This window comes from Panulirus ornatus, chromosome 8 (assembly GCF_036320965.1).
Source record: "Panulirus ornatus isolate Po-2019 chromosome 8, ASM3632096v1, whole genome shotgun sequence".
Classification (NCBI taxonomy): Eukaryota; Metazoa; Arthropoda; class Malacostraca; order Decapoda; family Palinuridae; genus Panulirus; species Panulirus ornatus.
In genome coordinates, this window is record NC_092231.1 from 988903 (window position 1) to 1016523 (window position 27621).

General features: G+C 43.5%; 1 protein-coding gene across 7 annotated transcripts in view; it reads left to right on the forward strand.

The window, feature by feature from the left end:
• alpha-Man-IIb (alpha-Mannosidase class II b) overlaps positions 1–27621 on the forward strand; it is a 1285879-nt gene that overhangs the window by 783885 nt on the left and 474373 nt on the right. Inside the window, exon 1 of one of the 7 annotated variants that reach the window (XM_071663887.1) lies at positions 17821–18004. The exons of the other annotated variants lie outside the window; for them this stretch is intronic. The gene's annotated coding sequence lies outside the window, so the exon portion shown is untranslated. Of the gene's footprint in view, positions 1–17820; positions 18005–27621 lie in introns of those variants that run through there. 7 annotated transcript variants of the gene reach the window in all.

The window sequence follows — 27621 nt, forward strand, 5'->3', positions numbered from 1 at the left end:
CATAGATTGCCACGTCCTTGTTGATGATATTCTCCAACTGCAGTAGGAGAGTCTTGGACCCTGCAAGCTTTTCGCACCCTCTGTAGTGTCTCTGAAGTCCAGGAACTGCTTTGCTGTCTTACCATTGCCTGGTCTGGTTCCCTGGAACTTCTGATTATATCATTATTAAAGGATCCGCGACGCCATGTGTCTGAACAGGTCACAGAGGCCTCCCTGTTGACCGTGACAACACCTGCTCCAGTGAGCACTTCAGTAAAGCTTCGGAATTTATTTCTTTCACCTGATGCCTCGGGCATAAGTTGATCAGAACGCATAAATGAAAATGCTTAGACGCGCATCATGTGGAAGTGTCACACACAGACCTGCACTCTGAGTCTGTCTTTGAAATGGCGGAATGATTTCGTTTTCTGTTTGGGAATTGATGTGGGACATTACAATCTCATATTGATGTTCGTTTTCTTTATCTCACCCTCGCCTTAAGTTCATTAGTGCAGCACAGTAAATGTTCTACTGTACAACTCAGATGATAACTAAGAAATTTGAATACTCAAATAGGAAAATGGAAAGAAATTGTTGAGACAATACATGGTAAACACAGATACCTCAGATGTCTGTCACAGGGAACAAACCAGACACTGAAATGAATTAAAACAGCAGATTCAAGTCGACCATTACACGCAACGAATGGCATTCAAAATAATGGGTTGCGTCTCAGAGACCGAATTCAATAAAACAGCTTCAGCCCTCATGACCCACCAACCCTCTGAGGCTTCACTCACACAGAATACTACCATTAGTTTCACTTTGAGACTGTTCTGTCACACGAGTTGACCCTTGCGACCTTGGGTCATGTGGCTGCCGTCAACAGTCTCGGTTGACCGGTAGACTGCAGGTGTGAGGAGCCGGTGATCAATACGACAACAACAACACACGAAGTGTTGAAGCAAAGTGATGATCAGAACATGACTAATACACACACACACACACACACACATACACACACACACACATACACACACACACACACACACACACACACACACACACACACACACACTCGAGCCCGGGCTTGAGGCTTTCGATTTTCCGGTTTTGGAAGAGAGAGGAGTGAGGGGTGGTGTAATGACAACCTTAAGTTGGTTTATAAGAGAGAGATGACGACCTGGACGTAGACAGATCTTTGAGAGATGTAGACACAGAGCAACTAGAGTCCTGCTTCTTGATAAAATCTCCATACCCTTGCTTAGGGTAACCTCCAAACTCTGAGTTAGGGCCGATCCAGATCCTCGGTCAGGGCAACCCCACTGTAGACCGTGGGTGAGGGCAGCCTCAGACCCTGTGTGTGGACAGTCCTGGACCTTAGGTTAGGTTATTCCTAACCCAACTTAAGGTGAGGGCAGCTCTAGACCTGGATGAGAGCAGCCGTAGACCTGAGCTGGAGCAGACTTGGACCCTAGGTAGGGTCAGCTCTGGACCTTGTATGAGGGGAGCCTGAGACCGTCTCATCCCTACCTCCCTCCCGTCCTGCGTCACACGTTTGTCAGAGTTATGTAGCGAATCAAGTGAGTTGGCGCGTGTAGTGGTAAGAGTGGTAGTGAACATTATTGTTATGTGTCCCAGTGTGGACCTTATGACAAGACTGAGGGTGTATTAGAACTGTAGTTAAGGAACCAATGATCTCAGAATAGTGCAAATATAAAGGGTGTATTGGAAGGGGAGGAGAGAAGGAAGCTAATTGACAAGATACAGGTGTGTCGAGCAACTGCTTGCTGTTTCCAGCACGGTGGTTGCGAACGGGTGTGAAGATGTGGTAGATGCTTTCAGCTGATCTCATCCGGCAGGTAAGGGCCAAGGTTTAATCTCTGGCCTAATGATGCAAAGTCCCGCTGAGCAGCAGCAGCTAAGGGCTCGGGATCGGATGTCTAAATTAGAGCGATAACTTATGGGAGCAAGGAAAGGAAATCTACTCCATGGACATAACTTGTGAATCATTACCCCTGAGGGCTGTTGACTTGGTAGGAAGGACGGACGTTTCTGCCTTGTGGGGGCATCATCGCTCGTTGGAAACTCTCGTGTGATGATATTGGCAGTAGTGATGATCTCGCGGAGGTGAGGCGTGTCGAGTGAGGCACTTTAGATGCGTCTTACTTAATGAAGTCAAGAATTTACTGCGAAACTTCTCTAACAACCAAGTTGTTGGCTGCTTGTACCCGAGTCATGTACCTCTGTTCCTGTGACTGGCAGCAGCTGGTGTGGTACCAGCATCAGACCCCACCCACCATCACAGCTGGCAGTTGTGTGGGTGGTGACCACGGCAGCTTATTATTATTATTATTGTTATTATTATTATTATTATTATTTTATTTTTATTATTATTTTATTATTATTATTTTATTATTATTATTATTATTATTATTATTATTGTTATTATTATTATTAGCATTGCTTTAGTATGAGAACGAAGGTTAAGGGTTATCCCCAGTCAGTACCCAGCAGGAGGAGTGAATCCTGTGTGACACAGACTGTGTGTGAGTTGTCTCCAGCCAGCCAGACAGCCACTAGGTGTTCAGGGAAGAGCATCTCGTTCTTCGTGTAATGTAGACAATCGCTTTACGTCAGCGTGTGTTGTCTGCGAGGAGAGTCGTGCTGTAAACATCTGTATGATTTGGTAGGAACCTGGGAGATGGTTTAGAGAATGTTTTTGAAGTTTTGACACTTGTCGATGGGTGTTGCTGGCGATCGCTCGTAAAGTGATATATTCTTGAGCATGTTGCTCAGGCCCTTCATATGTGTCTGATCTGACTCTTTAAGGGTCAGGTCAAAGGCCTTGCTAAAATACAAATGTCGTTCTTTCGTCCTCAGGGGTCGTATTGTCGTGCTCAAGGGTCGCAACCGTCGTGCTCAAGGGTCGTATCGTCGTGCTTAAGTGTCGTATTGTCGTGCTCATTGCTTATAGTGTCGTGCTCAAGGGTAGCAACCGTCGTGCTCAAGGGTGGAATCGTCGTGCTCGAGAGTCGTACCGTCATTCTCAAAGGTTAAGCCGTACCTGAAAATCTTGGCTTACCTGACGTCGTCCGATCGTCACTGGACCACAAAACCTGTAGGTCAGAAAATACTTCCAAAAGCGACAGGTCACGTGACTCTTTAATTTATAGAAGCGACCAGTCAGGTAATTGTTCATTTACTGAAGTTGTTTATCATGCGCTTGTTTGTTCATCTGCTCCTGGTCAGGTTTTCTGTTATTTACAAAACTTGCCAGTCGAATAATTGTTTTACGAAAGCTTTGAGTCTGAAAGTTTTTTGTTTTGAAAAGCCTGGGGTCAGATAATTTTGATTCAGAAAAGAAGCGTCAACAACGTAGTTACCCGGTGTGTTGAACGTGTGATCACGTGATTGATGAATTCGCTGTAGAGGCAAGGCCCCGAGTCTGCGCAGGTGATGGCGGCGCAGGGAGGACAACGTTGTTGTTTTCTTTGGTTTCTAAGAAAATATTCAACGTTGATGTACTTCCTGACCTCTGGAACAAGTTGTAACGACCCTTGGGTATGATGCTTTGGCCTTAGACCTGACCCATAAGGGTCACGTCGAATGCCCGGCCGTCTGTGTTCAAAGGTCGTTCCGTCACGCCCAGTACTATGACCACCCACTGCTGGTCTTTCACGAAAGCTATATTCTTGGCGGATTTATTGATGCCTTGGAAACGCATAAGTTTGCTTTCTGGACGAATACTTCATCTTTATTAGCCTCCTCCTCTACACGTTCATTACGTCTAAGCACACGAAGATGTTTTATTAGTCTTGTTATTTTCATTACTATTGGTGCAAGGGTTCTCCTCCTTCTTCTGACATAAAATGCACTTCACGCGGGAGTGAGCGCACCTACTCGCTGGAGTGAGCACAAATGAGCGCTTGATTGGGTAGGTGCTCTTTTTTTACCTGGCGCCCGCGTTAGGGTCGACTCCAGTACCAGGTTCTTACCTCGGTGTCGACTCTCTCTCCGACCTCGTCACCGTGTAATTGAAGTTCGTCTAAGAATGAAAAGAAAAAATTGCTTTATGGCTGAACTTTTCATATAATTTTCTTTTCTTTCATGACTACAGTTTCCAAGTTAAAAAAGCATTTTAACTATCCATATATAGATGCACAAATGAACATATTGGAAGGAGGTAAATAGGGTGCGTAAGACAAGGGAGCAAATGGGAACTTCAGTGAAGGGCGTAAATGGGGAGGTGATAACAAGTAGTGGTGATGTGAGAAGGAGATGGAATGAGTATTTTGAAGGTTTGTTGAATGTGTCTGATGACAGAGTGGCAGATATAGGGTGTTTTGGTCGAGGTGGTGTGCAAAGTGAGAGGGTTAGGGAAAATGATTTGGTAAACAGAGAAGAGGTAGTAAAAGCTTTGCGGAAGATGAAAGCCGGCAAGGCAGCAGGTTTGGATGGTATTGCAGTGGAATTTATTAAAAAAGGGGGTGACTGTATTGTTGACTGGTTGGTAAGGTTATTTAATGTATGTATGACTCATGGTGAGGTGCCTGAGGATTGGCGGAATGCGTGCATAGTGCCATTGTACAAAGGCAAAGGGGATAAGAGTGAGTGCTCAAATTACAGAGGTATAAGTTTGTTGAGTATTCCTGGTAAATTATATGGGAGGGTATTGATTGAGAGGGTGAAGGCATGTACAGAGCATCAGATTGGGGAAGAGCAGTGTGGTTTCAGAAGTGGTAGAGGATGTGTGGATCAGGTGTTTGCTTTGAAGAATGTATGTGAGAAATACTTAGAAAAGCAAATGGATTTGTATGTAGCATTTATGGATCTGGAGAAGGCATATGATAGAGTTGATAGAGATGCTCTGTTTAAGGTATTAAGAATATATGGTGTGGGAGGCAAGTTGTTAGAAGCAGTGAAAAGTTTTTATCGAGGATGTAAGGCATGTGTACGTGTAGGAAGAGAGGAGAGTGATTGGTTCTCAGTGAATGTAGGTTTGCGGCAGGGGTGTGTGATGTCTCCATGGTTGTTTAATTTGTTTATGGATGGGGTTGTTAGGGAGGTAAATGCAAGAGTCTTGGAAAGAGGGGCAAGTATGAAGTCTGTTGGGGATGAGAGAGCTTGGGAAGTGAGTCAGTTGTTGTTCGCTGATGATACAGCGCTGGTGGCGGATTCATGTGAGAAACTGCAGAAGCTGGTGACGGAGTTTGGTAAAGTGTGTGGAAGAAGAAAGTTAAGAGTAAATGTGAATAAGAGCAAGGTTATTAGGTACAGTAGGGTTGAGGGTCAAGTCAATTGGGAGGTGAGTTTGAATGGAGAAAAACTGGAGGAAGTGAAGTGTTTTAGATATCTGGGAGTGGATCTGTCAGCGGATGGAACCATGGAAGCGGAAGTGGATCATAGGGTGGGGGAGGGGGCGAAAATTTTGGGAGCCTTGAAAAATGTGTGGAAGTCGAGAACATTATCCCGGAAAGCAAAAATGGGTATGTTTGAAGGAATAGTAGTCCCAACAATGTTGTATGGTTGCGAGGCGTGGGATATGGATAGAGTTGTGCGCAGGAGGATGGATGTGCTGGAAATGAGATGTTTGAGGACAATGTGTGGTGTGAGGTGGTTTGATCGAGTAAGTAACGTAAGGGTAAGAGAGATGTGTGGAAATAAAAAGAGCGTGGTTGAGAGAGCAGAAGAGGGTGTTTTGAAATGGTTTGGGCACATGGAGAGAATGAGTGAGGAAAGATTGACCAAGAGGATATATGTGTCGGAGGTGGAGGGAACGAGGAGAAGAGGGAGACCAAATTGGAGGTGGAAAGATGGAGTGAAAAGGATTTTGTGTGATCGGGGCCTGAACATGCAGGAGGGTGAAAGGAGGGCAAGGAATAGAGTGAATTGGAGCGATGTGGTATACAGGGGTTGACGTGCTGTCAGTGGATTGAATCAAGGCATGTGAAGCGTCCGGGGTAAACCATGGAAAGCTGTGTAGGTATGTATATTTGCGTGTGTGGACGTGTGTATGTACATGTGTATGGGGAGGGTTGGGCCATTTCTTTCGTCTGTTTCCTTGCGCTACCTCGCAAACGCGGGAGACAGCGACAAAGTATAAAAAAAAAAAAAAAAAAAAAAATATATATATATATATATATATATATATATATATATATATATATATATATATATATATTCAACATTTCCCGCGTTAGCGAGGTAGCGTCAAGAGCAGATGATTGAGCCTTAGAGGGAAAAATCCCCACTAGACCCCCATCTCTGTCTCTTCTTTTGGAAAGAAAAAACGAGAGGGGAGGATTTCCACCCCTCTCCGCTCCTTTCCCTTTTAGTCGTCTTCTCCAACACGCAGGGAATACGTGTGAAGTAGTGTTTCTCCCGTATCCCCAGGGATGATAATGATAATATTAATAAAATATATATATATATATATATATATATATATATATATATATATATATATATATATATATATATATATTTTTTTTTTTTTTTTTTTATACTTTGTCGCTGTCTCCCGCGTTTGCGAGGTAGCGCAAGGAAACAGACGAAAGAAATGGCCCAACCCCCCCCCCCCATACACATGTACATACACACGTCCACACACGCAAATATACATACCTACACAGCTTTCCATGGTTTACCCCAGACGCTTCACATGCCTTGATTTACTCCACTGACAGCACGTCAACCCCTGTATACCACATCGCTCCAATTCACTCTATTCCTTGCCCTCCTTACACCCTCCTGCATGTTCAGGCCCCGATCACACAAAATCTTTTTCACTCCATCTTTCCACCTCCAATTTGGTCTCCCTCTTCTCCTCGTTCCCCCCACCTCCGACACATATATCCTCTTGGTCAATCTTTCCTCACTCATTCTCTCCATGTGCCCAAACCATTTCAAAACACCCTCTTCTGCTCTCTCAACCACGCTCTTTTTATTTCCACACATCTCTCTTACCCTTACGTTACTTACTCGATCAAACCACCTCACACCACACATTGTCCTCAAACATCTCATTTCCAGCACATCCATCCTCCTGCGCACAACTCTATCCATAGCCCACGCCTCGCAACCATACAACATTGTTGGAACCACTATTCCTTCAAACATACCCATTTTTGCTTTCCGAGATAATGTTCTCGACTTCCACACATTTTTCAAGGCTCCCAAAATTTTCGCCCCCTCCCCCACCCTATGATCCACTTCCGCTTCCATGGTTCCATCCGCTGACAGATCCACTCCCAGATATCTAAAACACTTCACTTCCTCCAGTTTTTCTCCATTCAAACTCACCTCCCAATTGACTTGACCCTCAACCCTACTGTACCTAATAACCTTGCTCTTATTCACATTTATATCATTTATAGCATTTTATATATATATATATATATATATATATATATATATATATATATATATATATATATATATATATATATATATATATATATATATATATATATATTTTAATTTTCCAAAAAAAGGAACAGAGAAGGGGGCCAGGTGAGGATATTCCCTCAGAGGCCCAGTCCTCTGTTCTTAGCGCTACCTTGCTAATGCGGGAAATGGCGAATAGTTTGAAAAAAAAGAATATATATATATATATATATATATGTATATATATATATATATATATATATATATATATATATATATATATATATATAGGGACAACATTTGTGTTTACGTCGGTGTAGGGGCGCAGTCTGCAGACGTCAGGGGAGGTGAGGGAGTGTGGCTGCCTCAGTCAGGGCTGCAGTACGTCACATGACACCCTGGCAAGACGTCCACACCGCCCGTGCTTGCTTGCTGCTTGCTTGCTTGCTTGCTTGCTGAATCTAAATTACCTTGAACTCTCCTGATCGGAATCATGTTCAGCAACAATGTTCATTATCGAAAAGTTTTGTGTTTTTTCTTCTTCAAATCGCGTAGGTTACTCAGATTTGAGATATTCTCCAACAAATGTCATAAATGAGGTTTGTACCAAACGTAGTTTTTCCAGCGTTCTTGAAAAATATAAAATTCTCTTGGCAACTCTCTTGCAAAATGGAAGTTATCCGAAATCAAAAACTTTCTCAAATCAATATTCTTGCCAACTCTGGTCCGCACTCCCAAAATCCCGCCGGCAGCATATATATTAAGACGCTGGAAACTCCTTTAAGTAAAACGTTTGAAAATCCTGACAAAAATTTTTCGTAATTATTCTGGCTGCTGGCGAAGATGGAGTCTTTATCTGAGTGACGGCGCTGATGGGGCGGCCCTGGCGGTGAAAATGTGAGGCTGATGGGGTGCCTTCTTGCCTGTGAAGATAGTGATGATAATGGGGGGGTCGCTCACGCCTGTGAAGGTAGTGATGGTGATGGAGGGGGTGGCACTCACGCCCTTGAAAATTATGAAGAAGACGCACCTGCTGGTGGGGGTAAGCGGGGATAGGTCGGGCTTGGTTCATCATGATGATAAGGTCGTTCATCCGTGTGAAGATTGTGATGGTGTGGTCTCTGATGTGAGGATTGTGATGGTGTGGTCTCTGATGTGAGGATTGTGATGGTGTGGTCTCTGATGTGAGGATTGTGATGGTGTGGTCTCTGATGTGAAGATTGTGATGGTGTGGTCTCTGATGTGAGGATTGTGATGGTGTGGTCTCTGATGTGAGGATTGTGATGGTGTGGTCTCTGATGTGAGGATTGTGATGGTGTGGTCTCTGATGTGAGGATTGTGATGGTGTGGTCTCTGATGTGAGGATTGTGATGGTGTGGTCTCTGATGTGAGGATTGTGATGGTGTGGTCTCTGATGTGAGGATTGTGATGGTGTGGTCTCTGATGTGAAGATTGTGATGGTGTGGTCTCTGATGTGAGGATTGTGATGGTGTGGTCTCTGATGTGAGGATTGTGATGGTAACTCGCTATACTTAGTGATGATGATGATGGCCAGCCCTCATGTGTCATGTAATGGTGAGGATTTACCCTCCCATGAGATGGTCATGACGATGGGCATCGCTCATGACCGTGAGTATGGTAATGGATTATAGTGAAGTTCATGAAGTCAGTGACGACAGTGTTGTGCTTGTGGCTCTGAAGTTGAATGATGACGAATGATGTCGCTGATGTGAAGGTGGAACAAGGAAGTCAAGGACAGCTGTAGTTAGTGTAGTTAATGGTGACGTAGGAAGTTGTTTTGCCTGCATATTTTAGGAAGTTCAGTTGCCTGTGAAGTTGATGGTGATATAAATGGATTCTGCTGCTTGTGACAATAATGGTGATGAGGGATGATGGTATCTGTGAAGTCAATGATGAGGTGAGACGATGTTACGTATGAGGTCAGTGATGAGTGATGTTATTGGCTCTGAAGTGAGTGATGAGTAGGGATGTCTTCACCTCAGAAGCTAATAGCAAGTCATGATGTTGGCCCTGTGGTCAGTAATGAGTGGTGATGTTGACCCTAAGGTCAGTAATGAGTGGTGATGTTGGCTCTGAGGTCACTTATGAATGATACATTAAGAGTGAAATGAGTGATGAGTGCTGCTGTCAAAAATAGAATGATGAGATATGCAGTGGACAGAAGAAAGAGATGAATAATGCAATTAGCAGTGAAAATAGTGATAACTGATACTGTTGACAGTGAAGAAAGTGATGAGCAACACTGGTGACAGTGAAGATAGTGATGACTAATGTTACTGATAGTGATGATGAAGGTTGATGGTGTAGCTGGCATGAAGAAAGTGACAAAGATTCTAATGATGAGCTTGAGTTGGCGGTCGAGACTGATGATGTTGGTAAGGCAAGTGTTGATGAGTGATGTTGCTGCCTGAGATGTTATTGGTGGGTATGATTTAGGTCTGTGAAGTTAGGGATGATAAAGTTCAGTGTTCTTTGTGATGTTAGTGAAGAAATCAATTCACTGTGAAGTTAATGTTTTGTGGATATTGATACAAATGAAGATAGTGTCTACTGACGAATGTATTAATGTCTGTGAAGATATTATTTTATATTAGTTGAGACGACACGGACAACTAAAGCCCAATAGAGATCATTTCATTAACGCTATATATATATATATATATATATATATATATATATATATATATATATATATATATATATATATATATATATATATCAAACCCTAACCTTTGAGGGTAGATGAACAGCTAAGCTGACTGTGGACCGACTGCCGCAACCAGGACTCAACCTATGCGCTCAACCCTGGGCGGCCCGTGAATGCGTCCCCCTAACCGGTACACCACGTCATAGTGATTGTGAGTGATCAAGAAATTTCTGCTTATGAAAACAGTGACACTACTGAAGAGAGTAGTGGTGGATTTGAAAACTGTAACAGTGATGAAGAGGTTATCAGTGAACATAAAGCTGATAAAGAGACAGCCACAGCTGGAGGTAAGGTTGGAGGCGCTGAGAAAGAATAGTGACACCTAGAAAATGAGTAATGTTGAGTGATGACAGTTTGTTCAGGTCTGAACACTGGTAAACTACAGTGAGACGATGATGGTGGCTGACATTATAATGAAGTTACGATCGTAATGATAATCAAGGTTTTGCGACAGTAATGGCTGAGGGGCACTACCCGAGCCAGAGGATAGGTTAAGTGGTGCAAGAAAACTATCGTAGAGAAAGTGATTGATTCTCTCTCTCTCTCTCTCTCTCTCTCTCTCTCTCTCTCTCTCTCTCTCTCTCTCTCTCTCTCTCTCTCTCTCTCTCTCTCTCTCTCTAACACCATTTCACAAATGACAATTAAAATTTACTTGAGTACGCAATGTAGGTATTGCAGATTATCAGGTTAAAACCATAGTTCTGTATTCAAGAACACACAATCCCTCATCAACATAAATAGAAATAAATAGAAATACACAGTTGAGGAATTACATAATTCAGGTATCATGACAGAATCTAGATAGTTAATCACAAAAGATCAATGTGAAGCTGGATTCTTCTATGCTTTGGATAAGCACATGACTGAAGTCTGTCTACATGTTACAGGAAGTTTTACCGAGGAAATCTGATGTTTTATACATTATACTTCTCGTTGTGAGTCGCTGAACTTTACGTGAAATAAAGTTGCATATTGGTGGAATTGTAGTAGCATTAAGCTGTCATACATTATGTATATAATGCTGAATGTTGAGTGATGTAAAGTTACATATTGGTTGAATTGCAGTAGTATTGTGTTGACATTATGTATTTCATGATGAACACTGAGTGATGTAGAGTTACATACCTGTTGAACTGCAGTAATACTGTGTTACATATGTTACGTATTTAATAGCTAGCATTGTGATGAATAGTTTCATGTTGGTTGATATACATAACTATGGAAAACTAAGTTATTTGCTTGCTTAGTTGTGCACTTGTCCATGGATTGTCTATGCAATCCACAGTCGTAGGTACAGTCCGGTTCTTGTGTCTGTGCATCACTGGTTGGTACCAGGTGACTGTGGGCACGGACGTCGGGCAGGTGGTCGCCACTCTGACCCTCCAGGATATTGTCATCGCCTCGCTCTGGTCAGCTGCTATTTTAAGAGAACCATTTTTCACGTCTTCCAAAATTCATAAATACTTTCCCTTTTCTTTTCTTTTACCTTTCATAATCCTCTCAATATTTTAATAAGGCCTGGCCTTGATGTGGACTTAGTACGTGAGTGGAGCTTTCAACGTAAGAAAAAATAAATGTTGACTTGTAGGCGACTCGAGAGCGCCAATGACGCACGTCCTGCCCTGGACCATGTGTGTCACCAGGTGACCTGACGAGTTCCTTACTGGTCAAAGTGGTTCCACTCACACCCTCAGCCAACACAGTTTTTCCCCGAGGGTTTTAGAAAGACGCTGAAGGTTGGTATGAATACCCTAATGGGATTACTCTTACAGGGTCTGTTGCTGAGTGGGGAACCTATACTGGGAAAGGTAAAATAGATGAAAAATGTTCCCTTTATAATGTTTTCCTCACTTCTTCCAGGAATCATTTGTTTCCAGAGGAAGTCTGTATTTCTAGGAAAAGCCTTTGTTAGCGAGGGGAAGCCTCTATTTCTCGGGAAAGCCATTGTTTCCCGGGGAAACCCAGACTTTGTTTCCTAGGAACATCTATGTTGTGAGGGGAGGTCTGTGTTTTCAGGGAAATATTTTGTTTTAGAAGAAGTCTTGACTTCCAGAGGAATCCACGTGGCGCCGGTGAGGCTTTATAACTCGGGATCATACAAGGTCTTTGCCCCAACGGTTAGTCTTTGCTTCTGGGGACAGACATTAATGCCAGGGTCAGTCGCTACGTATATGGAAAGTCTTACTCACACAGGATAAAGAATGTCGCCAGGAAGGTCTGCTTCCTGAGGAAGCTCTAGTTCCATGAGGTCGTCCTTTTCCTAGAAGGGAGGGAGGAAGGGAGGGAAGAGAGGTAGGGAAGGTCTTTATTCTTGAGAAGGTCTGGGGGACTTTGCCGTTAGAGGGTGATTATTGACAAGGTCCTGGGGAGGGGGGAGCTCGTCTGCCCCAGGTCTGCACGTTTTTGTGCTTTTAGGGACAATGTTACCATCACAGGAGTTATTCTTTGTGTATCGCAAGTCAGAGAGAATTACGTTATCTCGGGGATGTGTGTGTGTGTGTGTGTGTGGTCTCAAAACTGAACATACCTCCACGAATCGTTTGTGAAACTTTCAGAAAAAAAGTTGATAACCTCGAGCCGTTGCTGCGGTGGGTATCATCCTCCCGGTTATGTGTTGTCGGTGTCGGGGGAAAATTCGGTGTGAAAAGGTCGATGCTTCAGAGAGATGTTCGTTCAAAACGAGTTCGGTTCATGCGGATTTAAAAATCCTGGTTAAGTCTCGCGGATTTATAAATCTCCACAAAAATGCCTACAATTAGGACTGCGAAAACGTAACTGTTATTGATAATCGACCGCTATTTGCTGGACAAAAATGGAAAGATTACGCCAAGCCTGGGGTACCTGGGGTCGGTCTGTGGTGGCCAGGCATAAACAAGAGTTGACCGTCAGGAAGGTTTACTGTGCATGAGAAATGGATTGGTTGTGGCATCGAGGTTTGCATGGTAAGCAAGTTATGTGATATTTATAAGTCAGAATATTCATCGTCACACACGAGCAAACATTGTGGGGAAAGAGTTTGTTTATTAAATCTCCAGAGTTCACATTGGCTGTCTCTGCACAAGTGAGATATTTTTTCTGATTTTTCCCGCGAATTGCAGTGTTCAGTCCAGTCCGGGGCTGACACTGACCCGTACTTTCGTGTTTGTAGAAATTCAAATGAAACAAAGAAGCATATACTAAAGTTATTCAAATAGTATACTCCACACTCCACTTGTTATTACCTACATCCCATGTACTATACTCCAAACTTTACTTGCGGCAGTAAACTTAACACTTCACTTACTATATCCTGCACTCCATATGATACGTCCTCACTTCTGACACCACACTTCATATGCAATCGCTTATCTTACACACACACACACACACACACACACACACACACACACACACACACACACACACAACAGAATTCTGTTGTTGAAAGTCATATGTATGTCATTATTATGTTTCCTTTCATTCTGATTATAGAGTTTGAAGAGCAACAGTGTGTGAGAAAACTCGCTGAAAGAACCATGGAGAGAAGTGTGAGAATTGTGGTAGAGGAAGGCTTATGAAAAAGTCAGTTTGTGTTCAATGAAGCTTTACAGACCGGTTCTCTGATGTGTGTTTGTATCTAAGCTTGATATATAACTATTATAACATCTACGATTTTAGATCTGGAAAAAATCATTGATGGCGTACTAGTGGATATTACTGTGCCTCTGATACTTGAGCGAGGTGCAAAACACCACTCTCTACCATTGTGCTGTGACATGGTAGGAAATCTGGTGTGAACACAAGTGTGAGACGGGGAAGATCACTGTCTCTATATATCATCTTGTTAGATGATATATATGATGTGATGAAGTGTCCACAACAATACTTGTCAATAGTGTAGCTATTGATCATGTCACATTGTTAAAGAAAAAATGCAGTGAACAAAAATTTTCAGAACTTTTAAATTTTTGTTTCCTAAAACAGAGTGACTTCCTGCTTGTGATCTTTTTTTGTTTACGGATATCTTCATTTACGGTGTAAATTCCTGTATAATTTAATGGATGTGAAACGACAGAATCGTAAGCTTGGTACGTGGTGTTACATTTATAAATGTAAACAGTTAAAAAGCAAAGTCCAATTTTGATATATGGCAAATTTCTGTTCAGTTGTATGATGAAGCTGTTGTGGCTGTGTACAGGTCATAGCCCTCAGGGGTCACACACTGTGGACGTAAATATAAATCGTCCAGAATCAAGTATTGTAATTGTTGTTAAATGTCGACCAGCCATCGCAAACAACAGTTGGTTAATGACGGAAGCTCTGATTAATATGTTATTCATATAATCGATCTGTTAAGCACAGTGCGTTTGTACATATTCTGTATATATTCGTAAAGGAATTCTTTACTGTTGATGTTAGTATATATCAGTAATGATCATATTGTTTATATGTCGTATCTTGTGTGAGAACTCTTGAGTTGTTTACAATAAACTTGCAGGTAATGTATGTAAGAGGAACAGTATATACCAGGCTGCACTGTTTCTGTAGCACCATCAGGAGAAATCACCTCCATCCTTACCAGCTGTCCAGCCTTCTTGCTTCTAATCATGAGTTTATTTTTATATTTAGTTGCATTACTTACATCTCTGTATCCGTCTCCGTTAGGGAAGCGCTTTGGGTAGTGAAGCAGGCCGACATTAGTTCTAGATTTTTACATTTGTTTCTGTTTGGAAGTGAATCATGGCCGTTCATCGAGAAGCTGAACTTTTGGCTGTGGTTTGTTGACATTGTTTTATGGTTGAAGATGAGAGGAAACCTTTGAGAGAGATGGTATCATGGAAGGTGAACGTCACACCTCTCTCGCTGCTGGTACAGAGTCCGGGAACATCTTCATTGTTCTTGTGAATATCTTAAAAGAACGTTTGACGCTCTTGATTCTTTTAAGTTATTTTTGCGTAGATATTAAGAACAAGGCCAATCGTGAGACCGAGAATAATGATGAATGATAATATAAGGAACATAACACGAAGAAAAGATGTTTTTCAGAAGAGGATTGGAGAAAGTCGAGGATCAAGTAGCTTGGAGGAGATTTGTCCAGGGAATCTAAACTGTCAGGCCTCAGGTTCAGCGGCGTCTGGTAGGAGATAATTTCTCAACTCCTCAGGATTTTTATGAAAGTGACTCGTGTCTTTCAGGGGAGAGGAGGAGGAGGGTAGTCAGAAATACTGCAGCAGTTTCCCACACAGCAGGTTTTTATGAAGGAATTATAATTTCCGGCAGACACAAGGGAAATCCTTCTAAACCTGATTAAATATTATGTACAGAGGAAGTAGCGAAGGTCACAAGTGAATAGGACTCTTTATCTTCAAAACAGAACAAGTTACAGATGAAGTTCCAGCGGGATGATCACCAGTCCCGCTGTTCTCTGGTCGTCAGCGATCTGCCTCGGGGGCTACACTTTTATGTTATACAAGATGATGAGCCAAGTCTGAGTTAGAGAGAGACCTTGTGTAATTTTGAGTAGTTCTGTAACCTACGTGAGTGATTCAAACATAAGTTAAGAGTCATCCACGTGAGTAAACCCCAAAAATGTAAAAACACTGAAGGAAACTGAGAAGTGAATGTTACACAGAATGTTAGAGGAATTGTTTCCTGTCACCATCGACTTTGGTCACCAATGCCCCTTACTGTGTCCTTGATCAGTGCTCTTGGTCGCCTTTTACTTTCAAGCCGACACCTGAATTACGGTCACTAGGGAATGAATGTCAAATGAATTTAAAGTGTACCTTGATACATTAGGAGATCATGAGGGAACCACTATTATGAAAACTCTCCTCCTCCTCCTCCTCCTCATACATGGAGACTGGTAGTTACACACAACACTCAGGAAGAAGAGAGGGAACTAAGGTCTGATATAGGTAACTCTTGAGTGACTGATGTAGTGAGGTACAGGTCCCTCTCTCTCAGTGGTACAAACTTAGTTCTGTAGTTGTCCATTTCACTTTGACGTATCATTTGTCCACGTCACGGAATGAACGCGTCCCTCTGACCAAAAATGTATCCGTCGTGTGACTAATTATTCAAAGTTTCACGTGACAATATTTGAATAATTTTTGACGTATTTTGGGTTGATTTGTGTGTTGGGAGCTCCCGTGTACTTGGTGTCCCTCACTTACTACTGCATGATCAGGTGTTGTTGTTTCTGTGTTGAAATGGAGTTGAGTTGTTAGTTCACATGACGCCTGGCTCTCTCATCATCGAAGATTTTCAGATAGAAAATGGAATGTGATTTCAGTAAACGAGGTGACGGTCTGGAGAATTACGTTTGATAATATTTCTTCTCATTCCAATATTTCATGACTTCCAGAATTTATTGTAATATCCTGTTGCTAAATAAGGCCACGAAAAGTGGAAAAAGAATTAGTAAATAAAATTGTGTTTGCTGTATGGCTTGTGGTCAAACTGGCTCATCCGCTTATGTTGTCAAATTTAGTTATTCCAGTCACGTCTAATTATTGGCTATATATCGACAAATAGTTCATTTTGTGTCACATTTCCAGTAGAGCTGGTGTATACATATCTACATACTACATACCTGCAAACCTTGCCTTACATCCTTGCCCCAGGACCTCCTCATATAGGGCTCCCGCAACTCCCAGGAAGCCAGCCACGTTCACTGGGCAGGATCATAGGGCGAGAGTGTGATGTGTTGTTTTCGTGGGGTAAGTGTAGGACACTGTAGTCGATGGTCATTGCTTTCGCCGTGAAAGCTGGCTACGTGTTGTGATGGTTTGAATCGATACCGAAAGTGCTTTGGGGAGATGGGTCGTGACCAGGACGCAGTCGAGATAGTGCAGCTCCCAAGTGTCTGGGGAGAACAGCTTCAGGTGGATGATGAAGTTGAGGACTTGACTTGAGGATGGGCGTGTAGTGCTTATCTGGGTCTCTACGATGTAAATAAGTTTGGTTCACATTGATGGCTGGGGATGAGGGAGTTATGAGTATATGCTACTGAAGTTAAAGGCAGAGGTCAGGTTATAGGTCATCCCTTTATGGTGACGGGTCCTACCGTCGTGCTCAAGGGTTGTATCATCATGCACAAGGGTTATTTCGTCATTCACAAGGGTTGTACAACTCGTTCTTTAAGTAAAGTGAGCTATAAAGTGTAGAAGGAAAGGACTATACAATAGGCCACTCTGGTATGCTTAATGATCGTTTCGTTGTGGTTAACGATCTTAGTGACGCTATCATTGTGGTTATCTAAGATTGATTCATTTCCTTCCATGCCAGACTTTGTTTGTATCATTACTGGGTCTAATGACTGTCGGCTGACAGGTGGTCAGTAAGGTAGAATCGTTGCCTGAGGAGAGGGAAGGTCAACATGTGTCTTTTCCCAGTTATTTTACAGTGGTTTCGAATATGAAATGAACCCATTTTAAAATCAGCCTTTGAATTTTCGTAGATTCACCCGAGACACCAATCCTAATTTTGCCTGCCACCGAACCGTAATGAACCATCGAGTTGCTTCATCAAAGTTTCTGAGCCATCAGTTCGTTGTGTTTCAATTTCCCAACGAACCGTCATGAACCACCATGATGCTTCATCCCACTCTCTGAACCACCAGTTGTGATATTCGAATCTCTCAGCGAAACGAACCATCGAAATGCTTCACTCGAGTGTTTCAACCGCCAAACAACACACACACCGAGTCCCTAATGACAGTTTGAAGCCGGCAGTGTGTGGGTAGCAGGCGACGGTGTGCGGTCCCGGGTGGACTGCTGCACAGTGCAACGTGTATGGCGTTGGTGATCAGGTCGTCGACCACACGTGATGTCGGAGGTTTATTGAGACGTAGAGGAGGAGGAGGAGGAAGAGGTGTACAGAGACCAAGATGGCATGGATGAAACTTGCTGTAGCTGGTCAACATAGGTAATGTAATGATTTATCACTCATGATATTAAAGATAGTTTATCAATAATCTCCCGATAAGCCAAGTTTTGTTGTTGTTAAGAGGACAATCTAGTTCAAGTTAAAAATGACATTTGAAACGGTGGTAATCTATCATTGGTAAGTATTTCTTGTACATTTTCATGTTTAAGAATTTACATTTTCATTGTGGCAGTGAATAATCGTATAGCTTTGAGGGATAGTTAGAACGTGGATGCTTTTCCAACTTGGAATATTTAACGAGAATGACTTGTTACAATGTGTTGACCACCCTGACCTGGGTATAATGACTTGGTACAATGTGTTGACCACCCTGACCTGGGTATAATGACTTGTTACAATGTGTTGACCACCCTGACCTGGGTATAATGACTTGTTACAATGTGTTGACCACCCTGACCTGGGTATAATGACTTGGTACAATGTGTTGACCACCCTGACCTGGGTATAATGACTTGGTACAATGTGTTGACCACCCTGACCTGGGTATAATGACTTGTTACAATGTGTTGGCCACCCTGACCTGGGTATAATGACTTGTTACAATGTGTTGACCACCCTGACCTGGGTATAATGACTTGTTACAATGTGTTGACCCCCCCTGACCTGGGTATAATGACTTGTTACAATGTGTTGTCCACCCTGACCTGGGTATAATGACTTGTTACAATGTGTTGGCCACCCTGACCTGGGTATAATGACTTGTTACAATGTGTTGACCACCCTGACCTGGGTATAATGACTTGTTACAATGTGTTGACCACCCTGACCTGGGTATAATGACTTGTTACAATGTGTTGACCACCCTGACCTGGGTATAATGACTTGTTACAATGTGTTGACCACCCTGACCTGGGTATAATGACTTGTTACAATGTGTTGACCACCCTGACCTGGGTATGATGACTTGTTACAATGTGTTGGCCACCCTGACCTGGGTATAATGACTTGTTACAATGTGTTGGCCACCCTGACCTGGGTATAATGACTTGTTACAATGTGTTGGCCACCCTGACCTGGGTATAATGACTTGTTACAATGTGTTGGCCACCCTGACCTGGGTATAATGACTTGTTACAATGTGTTGACCACCCTGACCTGGGTATAATGACTTGTTACAATGTGTTGACCACCCTGACCTGGGTATAATGACTTGTTACAATGTGTTGACCACCCTGACCTGGGTATAATGACTTGTTACAATGTGTTGACCACCCTGACCTGGGTATAATGACTTGTTACAATGTGTTGACCACCCTGACCTGGGTATAATGACTTGTTACAATGTGTTGACCACCCTGACCTGGGTATAATGACTTGTTACAATGTGTTGACCACCCTGACCTGGGTATAATGACTTGTTACAATGTGTTGACCACCCTGACCTGGGTATAATGACTTGTTACAATGTGTTGACCACCCTGACCTGGGTATAATGACTTGTTACAATGTGTTGACCACCCTGACCTGGGTATAATGACTTGTTACAATGTGTTGACCACCCTGACCTGGGTATAATGACTTGTTACAATGTGTTGACCACCCTGACCTGGGTATAATGACTTGTTACAATGTGTTGACCACCCTGACCTGGGTATAATGACTTGTTACAATGTGATGACCACCCTGACCTGGGTATAAACGTGGTACTGATCATTAGTGGGGGGGGGGGGGGGACACGGGTGGAGGGGTCACGTTCCTGTATTAAAAAGATCCTTTGAGATGTCCAAACCACACCTCCCACATTATTGATAAACTGGACAATGTTGCAGAAACTGTTTGACCATGCAACATGCGATGCAATATCTTCACCAAGGTCGCATTCGCCTGTCACTAGACCGACGCGTTATTCGACACATTTTAAAGCTTAGCTTGACGTGTTTCATCCATCAGCTTGAAGCTTGGCGTGACGTGTTGGTGACATGTGCCTGAGCGGCTGTTGACCTGTTTTAAGTATTTCCTGACAGAGCGGATCACACTGGACGACGTGCTCCATGTGTTAGTTTAATTACTGCTGACGTCATGTATGGTCTGGGTTACTGCTGACGTCATGTATGGTCTGGGATCAACGTACTGGGCTGTATTTTATTCCTTCATTGTTCCAGTTGTCGATGTATTACATAAACTGCAGTATGCACAGTAGGCAAGAGTCTGTAGTCAGATGGAAATAACTTTTCTCTACTGGTTGACTTTTCCATCTTCAGGGACAGACGACTGGGCCATCAACGACAAGTTGTTGCTCGACTTTTCCTTCTGTTCCTGCTGTTAGACAGATGTATTAGAGGATGTTAGACCGAGATATTAGGGATGATAGACAGATATATTAGAGGATGTTAGACATTAGATGATGGAAGGGTTTCCCGTCTCTCCAGTCTGCCCGCTCTCTTCCCGCTTAGACGCCTCCTGCAACACACATGACATATGTGGACAGTATTCTCTTCCCTGTCCATATATATATATATATATATATATATATATATATATATATATATATATATATATTATTTTTTATTTATTATACTTTGTCGCTGTCTCCCGCGTTTGCGAGGTAGCGCAAGGAAACAGACGAAAGAAATGGCCCCCCCCCCCCATACACATGTATATACATACGTCCACACACGCAAATATACATACCTTCACAGCTTTCCATGGTTTACCCCAGACGCTTCACATGCCCTGATTCAATCCACTGACAGCACGTCAACCCCGGTATACCACATCGATCCAATTCACTCTATTCCTTGCCCTCCTTTCACCCTCCTGCATGTTCAGGCCCCGATCACACAAAATCTTTTTCACTCCATCTTTCCACCCCCAATTTGGTCTCCCACTTCTCCTCGTTCCCTCCACCTCCGACACATATATCCTCTTGGTCAATCTTTCCTCACTCATTCTCTCCATGTGTCCAAACCATTTCAAAACACCCTCTTCTGCTCTCTCAACCACCCTCTTTTTATTTCCACACATCTCTCTTACCCTTACGTTACTTACTCGATCAAACCACCTCACACCACACATTGTCCTCAAACATCTCATTTCCAGCACATCCATCCTCCTGCGCACAACTCTATCCATAGCCCACGCCTCGCAACCATACAACATTGTTGGAACCACTATTCCTTCAAACATACCCATTTTTGCTTTCCGAGATAATGTTCTCGACTTCCACACATTCTTCAAGGCTCCCAGGATTTTCGCCCCCTCCCCCACCCTATGATCCACTTCCGCTTCCATGGTTCCATCCGCTGCCAGATCCACTCCCAGATATCTAAAACACTTTACTTCCTCCAGTTTTTCTCCATTCAAACTTACCTCCCAATTGACTTGACCCTCAACCCTACTGTACCTAATAACCTTGCTCTTATTCACATTTACTCTTAACTTTCTTCTTTCACACACTTTACCAAACTCAGTCACCAGCTTCTGCAGTTTCTCACATGAATCAGCCACCAGCGCTGTATCATCAGCGAACAACAACTGACTCACTTCCCAAGCTCTCTCATCCCCAACAGACTTCATACTTGCCCCTCTTTCCAAAACTCTTGCATTCACCTTCCTAACAACCCCATCCATAAACAAATTAAACAACCATGGAGACATCACACACCCCTGCCGCAAACCTACATTCGCTGAGAACCAATCACTTTCCTCTCTTCCTACACGTACACATGCCTTACATCCTCGATAAAAACTTTTCACTGTTTCTAACAACTTGCCTCCCACACCATATATTCTTAATACCTTCCACAGAGCATCTCTATCAACTCTATCATATGCCTTCTCCAGATCCATAAATGCTACATACAAATCCATTTGCTTTTCTAAGTATTTCTCACATACATTCTTCAAAGCAAACACTTGACCCACACATCCTCTACCACTTCTGAAACCACACTGCTCTTCCGCAATCTGATGCTCTGTACTTGCCTTCACCCTCTCAATCAATACCCTTCCATATAATTTACCAGGAATACTCAACAAACTTATACCTCTGTAATTTGAGCACTCACTCTTATCCCCTTTGCCTTTGTACAATGGCACTATGCACGCATTCCGCCAATCCTCAGGCACCTCACCATATATATATATATATATATATATATATATATATATATATATATGTGTGTGTGTGTGTGTGTGTGTGTGTATTGGGATGATCAGAAGCCACTAAGAATGGTAATGTAGGTTTCTGTACGACGTGGCAGAGTTGCGAGGATGCCGTCACTGGAGGCCAGGGTTGGCCAGGCTGGACCACAACGCTGCCTTCAAGGGTTCGTCACCTCCCGCATTAGCCATATTGAACGTCAGTCAGTCGTGAATGGCGCCTTAATGTGCGTGTATTGGCACTTGTGTCATAATTAGGACGAGGTGGAGCTGTGTGTGTGTGGCGAGACTCGCTACACCAGCAGCTGCAGGACGAGGTCCCTGGCCTTTACCAAAGGTCATCCTCCTATAAATAAAGAAAATTTGTCTTGCATTGGTCGTGCCTCACGAGGCTAATGGATTAACTGCTTGTTTAACAATCGCCGGTCGTGACATTTGACATAATTTCGTCTTACCGTGAATGATACCAATGAAATGACTTAAAGCTAATAAAATTTAAAGAGCTTTGTGATATATTTTTCCCTCTGAAACTTATATGAACATGGACATCAGCCGAGTTCTTCAGGTTCGTAGTCAGGACAGCCTCACATTTTCTCGTGGAATAACAAAATGCTCTCCTGTTGATGTTAAATTTTAGTGGGAATGTTTCGTTCGCAACCTAAATCTGCCGGACCATTTTCGTTCATGAATTATACAAGGTAATTATTGCCATAGGCTGAAGCCTAACCTTGCGTATTTATTAGTAATATCAATCTGATCATACATATTTTCATTGGCCATTAATGATCAAAGTATTATTGGTAACATTAACACTTAACAAAATTCCCACACAGCTTGTTTGACCCCAGTTTAGGGGTATGTTGTTGCTCTGTATATAATGCTCGGCGAATTACCATTACTGTTCACATTAAATCCATCATCATCATCATGAACAAAAATACGACTGAACACCATTCATTATTATGCATATGACTCGTGAATTCATAAATGAAATAATGATAATAATATTCACATACATTAATGCCGGCTTAGTACCCCCCCCCCCCACCCACAACACATGCCGCCCCAGCACCAGGTACCCCCCCCCCCCCCACTAGCCAAAGGGTACCTTCCCCCAAGCACCCCCCCCCCCCTTCCTTCCCTCCAAAAAAGGGGGAGACTAGCGGTTCTGGTGGCCTGGCGGGGGTCCCGCGTTGTCATAGTTACTAGCGAGGTTGCGAGGTCCACCCTGGGGTCAGCGGAGGTCATTTCGTAATTGAGGTCATATACGACATTGACCAGTTCTTCGTAGTGGTGAAGATATTTTGACTGATGGTAAGTGACCTTTTCTCAAGATTGTAGTGACGTCATTTTAGCTGGACTTGCCAGACATTTATCTTATAAGAGACCACGAGGATTCAGGGGCAACACAGTGCAATGACCTCGTGTATCAGATGGTCAAAGACGAGATAATATGATTCAGAAGAAAATGCTTTACTGTGGAGCTGCCAAGCGGTCTGACCTTCAAGACATAAGTTCACTTTTTGAAGTTTTTCGTCGGATGAAGATACCAGTTCGTCAGCTCATCTTACGGAGTAACACCGGTAAGTCAGTGTGTAGGACAGGCACCTATCAGGAGATGGTGAGACTGACGTGATATGTAAACATACTGGGACTGATATAATAACAGCTGTACGGAAGATAGCCAGAGTGACATGATTGCTCAGCATGGAAGAAGAATGAGACAGGCGTGATGAGAATTCCCCATGTAAACCAGCGGAGTCTGTACGTAGGTCGTGTCCTTAAAGTTGTGTAGGTGGAAGGTTTTGTGACCCCCACACTGGCTGGCTACAGCCGTTGTATAGGAAAGCGTCCCTAGTAACCCCTGCCTCACTCAGCCTCACAGCCTCGTGTAAACAAACGATATACACTTGTGAATATGCACCATGAAAGAGAGTTATTGCTCACCCTAAGATCGGAAGTCATATAGGCATTTTATAGACTTCTCAACCCTTGTTATTACATCAGCTCGTAAAGCAGTACAGGCCCTGGCATGACCTGTAAGGTATAGCTGTAATCTTCGAATCGTTCCTGTAACAGTTTATGATCGTGGTATAAACCGTATTTGATGAAGCCATTACGGATTAAGGCCGATGTCTTTTTATGAATGGTATTTGATTAAGCCAGAGAAGCTTTGTGACTTCCATGGTTAATTTGTGTGCGTGATGATGAAGCCTTGTTCGCCTCCTGTAGTAGATATTAACCACTGGATGGTGAGAGGTTATCAGGTATGTGTTGAGTAATCATGTTGCAATATACGTCACAGTATGAGGTTGGTGACGCAAGGATGGTTGGTTGTTCTCGGTCAACCCATCATCGTCTTTACCAGCGTTTTGGATGTTATTGTCTGCCTCTGTAATGTTCATATGAGGATCCTGATCCCAAGTTATAAGTGTTCAAGATAAGTTTGTTCTGTGTACTGGAGTCAAAGGTTTTGTGGCACGTTTTGAAACATCAAGATCCTGGTGAGTGTCTGAGGAGGGTTACAGATATTAATCTGCTGAGCATGACCTCTGAGGGTCAGGTCACGCTGTCATTCCGTCGTGTTCCAGGGTCGGACCTTCCTGCTCAGGGACCGAACCGTTGTACTGGAGAGGTTGGGTTCCTTATGGTTAAGTGCATTCAGAAAAGCTCATTTCTTGAAATGATAATAATGATAATATTATTGTTCATAATAAGTATTATTATTATTATTATTATTATTATTATTATTATTATTATTATATACACAAAGACTGACTTGTCACGGGCGAAACGTGCCCCCCACTCATTGGCCATCTTGGGTAACAGGAAAAAGAGAGGGAAGAAGTGGAAATTAGTCAGTGTTCCGTAGGTGTTTGTCGACCTGACCCATAAAGGTTGAACTAGCGGGTAAAGGAAGAGAGCAAGGCAGATGGAGTGTGAGAATTCCACAGCTTAGCTTTAGGAAGGCAGAGGGCGGTGTCATAACGGTCAATCCTCGCGTGCCTGATCTCCACACACAAACTATGGGGAACAGCAATCAGAATACTGTCTCGAACCCAGTCCTCGGCGGCAGGGGTACGTGTAAACAACGTGGGAGCAATGGTCATATTGATGGCTGTAGAATGGGGAGAGGGAAGCAGCGGCACGCTGGACAGAAAGAAATAGTTGGAGAGGTGTTGAGACGCAAGTCAACTGTGAACTTCCTTACGAGGTTAAGGCTTGCGGTAAATATTAACGGTGACGACAGAGAAATATTATATGTATTATCAATACATATTTCGTTCACTGTTAAAGAAAATGAGAATTTATTGGATGAAATGAGAAGTGCACGAGTGAGTACAAAATAGCACGAATGACGGTGTGTGTGGTCAGAGGAAGTGGCGGGAGTACATGCCTGGTCTGACACGCCACTAAGAGCAGACAATTATCAAAATGCAAAAGAACCTCATTCCATTCGTATTGTCTGAGGCTCTTTGTGTGTGTGTGTGTGTGTGTGTGTGTGTGTGTGTGTGTGTGGAGACATAGCGGTGGGGCAGGAGACAGAGTGGGTAATAATGGTAATGTACAACACAATGATGTGATAATAGGAGGAGAATAAAAGAGGCGATGAAGCGTGAAGGAAGGGCAGTAATGTGGTGATAACCAGAGGAGGAGCCCGGGGCTGGCACAGCAGCGAGCGGGGCCTGTGATTGCTGCTATTCCTCTTGTACCTTCTGTTTACCACTGGCTCCTGGTTGTGGTTTGGGGCTGCTGTACCGGGTGGTTGGTGCCGTGCTAAGGCTACTGTATTACTTGGTCGGTAATGTGTTGAGGCTAATGTATTAGGTGGTTTGTGCTGTGTTGAGAATGCTGAACTTGGTGCTTGCTGCTGTACCTGGTAGCTGGTCGCGTGTTGGAGCTTTTGTTTCTCGTAGTTCGTGTTGCAGCAGATGGTTAGTGCTGTGTTGGGGTTGCTGTGGCTGATTACTGGCGCTGTGCTGGAGCTGTCATACTGATTGGTTCTTGCTGTGTTAGGGCTGCTGTCCCTAGTGTCAAGTGCTGTGTTGGAGCTGTTGTACCTAATGGTTGCTCTGTCCTGTGGCTGATGTATCGGGTGGTTGTTGCTGTGTTGAGGCTACTGTTCCCCCACCCCCCTGGTGGAACGCCCAAAGCCACCTCCTTTACTTATGTCCACGATCACAACCATCTGCATCCGTAAAAATGAATTCATCAACTTCCACACTACAGGAAGAAAAGATGTTTTCTTTGATAACATGCATAACCCTCCACAAGCTAACCTCACCCTGTGCGCCAGCCAGAATACACACCTGCAGCGGAAACCAGCTTTACATCATCCACCTCCGGCCGTTCCTAGATGCTAGCTTCCATCCCCAACTCCCTACCGTCATCCCCCTAGAGACAGTCTCAGGAGTCATGTTGTGCCCACCCACACCTCAACGTTGACGCATCTCTGCTTCACGTGTCTTCCCACCACATGATCGGTTTGATGTCTGGTCACTTATTAATATTCATTGTTTACTGTATTCTGTTATCATACTTTGTATGCATCACGAAACGTCCCAGATATGTGATAGGAGTTCGCTGAGGTAGAATAGACCCAAGGGAAAATCTACGCACATAGCTCAGGACTTGTGCTGACGACGGCAACAGATGGTGTGGTGAACACGTTGCAAGCGTAGGTGGCAGGAGGGAGGGAGAGGGTAATGGTTTTATTGCTCCTTGGACGACCACACGTCACGGCGGCTGAGGAGGAGGGCTGGGCCGCCGGCTCACAGTCAGGCTTGTCGACTGGCACGGTTAGTCAGTCGACTTCGTCAACTGGCTCAGTTAGTCACAGTCAACCTCGTCAACTGGCTCACTTACAACCCACGGTCATCCCTTCCCTCATAAACTCAAAGCTGCTGACGAGGTAAAAAAGATGATTGTAGTAGAAATAATTCAGAACTTTGTTGTTGTTGGGCTGTGTGGCCTCGACGCCTTCCTGAAGGATCTGTAGTCAGGACGCGTCTTGTACTGTAGAAATGGACTGTCTTGATCATGCACCTTCAGCCTTCCCCTGATGAGTCATTACATTACTGGATCATCAACAAGCTCCACATAATGATATATAGAGAATCTGGGAGGACGTTTGTTATTTGTGTGTGTGTGTGTGTGTGTGTGTGTGTGTGTGTGTGTGTGTGTGAGAGAGAGAGAGAGAGAGAGAGAGATAGAGAGAGAGAGGGAGGTCACACTATCTTTTATCTTGGTGTTGTCACTCTCTTCCACTGTAGCAGCAGATAAACACCTTATGATTCAGCCCCGTGAGCTCGAAGGTACGACCGGTGGGTATGATGGCCTGGATTTTGACCCGAGTTTTAAGAAGGTCAGGTCAAAGGCCAGGCCATTACATGAAAGATCGAATTCTCGTGCTCAAGGGCTGTACCGTCGTGCTCAGGGTCGTACCGTCGTGCTCAGGGTCGTACCGTCGTGCTCAGGGTCGTACCGTCGTGCTC